The 4,325-nt window shown below is 40.4% G+C and overlaps 1 pseudogene; it reads left to right on the top strand.

The window, feature by feature from the left end:
* Positions 1-1,131: 1,131 nt before the first annotated feature.
* LOC143857630 (serine/threonine-protein kinase PEPKR2 pseudogene) lies at positions 1,132-4,108 on the top strand (annotated as a pseudogene).
* Positions 4,109-4,325: the final 217 nt, after the last annotated feature.

Genomic DNA, 4,325 nt, shown 5'->3' with positions numbered 1-4,325 from the left:
CACACGCAATAACAGTGGGTGCGTGGGTTTTCACTTTTAACTTTTAACTAATGATAGAAAAAAATGTACATACTATAACTTATGTTACTCGGGTCGGGTCGGGTCGGGCCCCTTCAAACCCGGCTCGACCTGAGATTCATGCGGGCTTTTGAATGCTCAACCCGGCTTGACCCGAAACCCATGAAACCTGAACCCAACCCAAGCTATTTTCGGATCGGGTCGATGCGGGTCGGGTAAAACCCGGCACGAGTTGCAGCCCTAGTCGTTTGTGTTTGCTTGTTTCCATTTGCTTTGCCATTGAAATTGCAGATCGCTGTTGGGAGGTTTTTCATAACAATTATGGAAAAAAAAAAATTGTGGAGACATGGCCTTCACCTTTTCTAATGCCTTTTCAATCATTTCAACACCTTTTTCTTATAAAACTTTAAGGGTGATTTTATATGGTGCCCAGCCGTGAAGTCTAGTGTGAGCGAAACTACCTTTGATATTTGATTTCAACCATTTCAACACCATTTTCTTATAAACCTTAACTTTAATCTCATTAGTTTCTAACATACTTTTTACCTGTTCTGTTCCAACACCATTTCCATTAGAGATTTTATATGATGCTGTGAAGTCCAATGTGGGTAGTACCACCTTTGATGTTTGATCTAACACCAGACTACTTTTTAAGAGTCTGCTGTTGGATCAAATATGAAGAGCGGTACTTTTATCTTTTATGATACAGCCTACACTCCCTTTAACAGTTTAACATTAGACAACCGATTGTAAGTGGCAACCTTTGATATTTGGCACTCACAATCGGTTGTCAACTCTCTTAACCAGATTTCCATTAGTTGTCCCTTCTACTTCTTCTAATCTCTTTTCAACCCTTTCAACACCCTTTTTCTCATAATGCCATTAAACATTTCCATTAGTTTCTATTCGCCGTTTCCAATCCTCTTTCAACACCCTTTTTCTGTAAACCTTAATTTCTCTTTCTCCCCAATCCCTTCTCTACACAACCCTTTCCATTAGTGGTTTTTTTTTTTTTTTTGGGTGATGTGCTGATTGCATTGTTGCTATTTCTAATGTTCTGATTACATTGTTTTTATTAATGTTTAGGTAGTCGAGGAAAGGGAGTGAAATTCCTGTGGATCTGATCTCTCATCATCGATCATGGGGCCAAACTTATCGGATTGTTCGATCCAGATGAAGAAGTGCCAGAATGAAAAGCAGGCAGAAGGTTCTGCCAAAAGTAGACTCGTTGGCATTGGCGGAAATTCACCTTCTGATCTCCGTGGTAGAGGTCTCAAGAGGAAGTTAGGATGCATTGAAGCTGCCACTCAAATGGGCAGAAAGAAGAAGCTTGAGCAGGAATACATTCTCTGCCACAAAATATGGGAGGGGAAATTTGGGTCGGTCCGCTTATGTCGGAGTAAGTCCAATGGAGCTGAGTTTGCTTGCAAGACGCTGTAAAAAATGGGGGAAGAGACTCCTCATGGGGAAGTGGACATAATGCAACACCTCTCTGGTCATCCCAGTGTGGTGACTCTAGAGGCCGTGTATGAGGATTCCAAATCTTTCCATCTAGTCATGGAGTTGTGCTCTGGAGGGCGATTGCGTGATGAGATGATCATGGAGGGGCGATATTCAGAGCACCGGGCTGCTAACTTACTCAAGGAACTGATGTTAGTTATCAAGTATTGCCACGACATGGGGGTCGTTCACCGTGACATAAAGCCAGCAAACATCCTTTTTCTACATCAGGCAAGATGAAGCTTGCAGACTTTGGAATATCAATGCGTTTTTCAAATGGTAATTGTACTTTCCCAATTCAGATAGTTTCATACATTTTTATTTTCTTGTCACAATTTAAATTTAATGTTGTAGGATTCTCTTTCACAACATGTTAGGGCCTGTTTGTTTTAGATTATGACAACCGATCCCCAACCAATTATTGGACTCAAATTTAGTGCAATTTTCGGTCCAATAATCGGATGGGGACTCCACAGTCAGTTGTCATAATATAAAACAAACAGGCTCTTAATGAATATGCATATGCTATTTTGGGTATTACAGATTATTTTTCTACCATATATTATCAATCTACCTTTAAATTAGCTACAAGTTAATTTGATCATATCATTAACAAAGGCCTTTCCTGGGGTGACGACCCTGGGCACCCTGAACTGGAGAGCTTTAAGGAATTCTTAGTAATGGGAGACGCCTTGGGATTCTCTTATCAGGAGACTATGGTCAAGACCAGGGCGATGTTCCTTGGAGAGCAATCCAAAGTTGTAGAGGACAGAGTAGAGAAGGAAATGGCAGATAAAATAGAACCTAAATCGTGAAGAGTTGAGAGGAAAAGGAGAGAATAGGGAAGGATAAGAGGAAAAGAAGTAGGAGAATGTAAAGAGGACCGGGAAGTAGAGAAACAAAGAAACCACGTTTCTGTTTTTATGAGAGATTAGGTTGGATTCAATAGTATGTGGAAGGTGCAATTTACTCGCTTGAGAATCGGAAGAATGTTTTGCCCAGGACCTATTGAATAGAATTGGTAAAATACATACCCTGATTTTAGGTTCTATTGCAGTATCTTGATAGAGTGTTCCTATCGCTCTGTTTTGTCTCATTAGTTTAGCTAGTTTCATTGGGGAAGCAGGAGTTTCGAAGGGATGAATTCAAAGGAGAAAAATGGGTTTATCTCCCCAGTCTTGCAAGTCAATGCTTTTAAGGGATTAGGCTGTTCGCCAGTTACTGTGTGGTGGCATAATCCTCCATAGGTGATCCATAAATGGGGGTCGGAAGATGTTGTAAAGAACAGTCTTTAGAAAAGTATAGGGGTGAAAACAAACTAATATCAATGCTCTGTTTATCTTTTGGACTGGTGCCGGCATGTTGGCCTAGTCCACCTTAATATTTTGTAGTGCAAGATGGGACTATTGGTCTTGATTGCCATCTTAATATTAATGAAATATGTCAATTTTCAAAAAAAAAAAAAACAAAGGCCTTTCTTGGAATCATAATCCCAACGTATTTTGTAATAACAAAACAATTTGCTGCATCTTTCATCTAAAGGCTTTTTGCTGTTCAATGAAGGTGTCAAATTTTTTCTTGTGAAGAGAAAATTTGCACCAATTAGTCAAGATGTGTGAGGGCATTTTGATGACACTGTACTTCTTGCTTTTTGGTTTTGAACGGTGACACTGTGCTTCTTGAACAAACAACATTCCTAGTTTTTTGAAATAAATTTGAATATAAACTACTTAAAATTTCAGCCAAGTATGTTACTATGTATCTTAAGGATTTCTTATTCTTCTCGCACATATGTTGATTGTCATGTATTTCATCATCTTTTTCTTATTTGAGTGTATACTGTGTACAGGTCAGAGATTATCTGGTGTGGCAGGTAGCCCAGCCTATCTTGCCCCAGAAGTTCTTGTAGGGCATTATTCTGAGAAAGTAGAAATCTGGAGCGCCGGGGTGATCCTTCACGCAATGTTGGTTGGGGTCTTCCCATTTCAAGGGGACTCTCAGGAAGCAATGTTCGAGGCTGTTAAAAATGTGAAGCCTGATTTCCACACGGGGCTATGGGAGTCGATATCCAAACCTGCTCGGGATCTCATCGGGCAAATGCTGATGAGGGATGTTTCAACGAGACTAACAGCAGACCAAGTATTAAGTATGCATTTTGACCTTTTCCCCATTTCACTTTGTTTATCTGTTTAAAACTCTAGTCACAATTTTGACTGTTAAATGCTTTGCAGGACATCCATGGATTGTCTTTCACATGGAAAACATGTTCAAGACACAAACAATGAAGACTAAAGTTAGAGATCATGGAGAACTTTCCCGCCAAGACGCCATCACACGTGCAGTAGAATTGAAGGGAATTACAGTAACCAACACCAATTTCCCAGACGGTGTGAACCTGTTTCCATCTTTGGAAAGCTCGAGCCCGAAGTCAGAAAAGCAGGAAGACTGTGTTATGGTTGACGCATTGGCAGCTGCTATCTCGCGTGTGGGAATATCTGAAACAAAGCGGAGTAGGCTCTGCGGCCCTTCCAGCCCGATTCGACCGGAGTTCTTCTCTAACATGAAGGCTAATCTCTGTACAGCATTTTGAGTTTGATGTCTAACACCTGACACAAGAACTACCCTCTCTGGAATATTAATCAGACATGGGAAGTTCTGAAGTTCTGCAACAACACGACGGCAAATTAACTCTTAGCTTGAAGAAAGTGGCGAGTCACTCGGGTACTTGTTCGCCAAAGGCAGAAATTCATTTATTCTTTTATATGTGACTGTATATACTAGTTTAACTGCTGTGTAAATCTCTTGTA

Source organism: Tasmannia lanceolata, unplaced genomic scaffold (assembly GCF_043159265.1).
Source record: "Tasmannia lanceolata isolate RefF3 unplaced genomic scaffold, GAP_Taslan_0.1 ptg000025l, whole genome shotgun sequence".
NCBI classification, from domain to species: Eukaryota; Viridiplantae; Streptophyta; class Magnoliopsida; order Canellales; family Winteraceae; genus Tasmannia; species Tasmannia lanceolata.
Note: the sequence above shows the minus strand (reverse complement) of the source record. Positions and strands in the feature narration are given on the sequence as shown.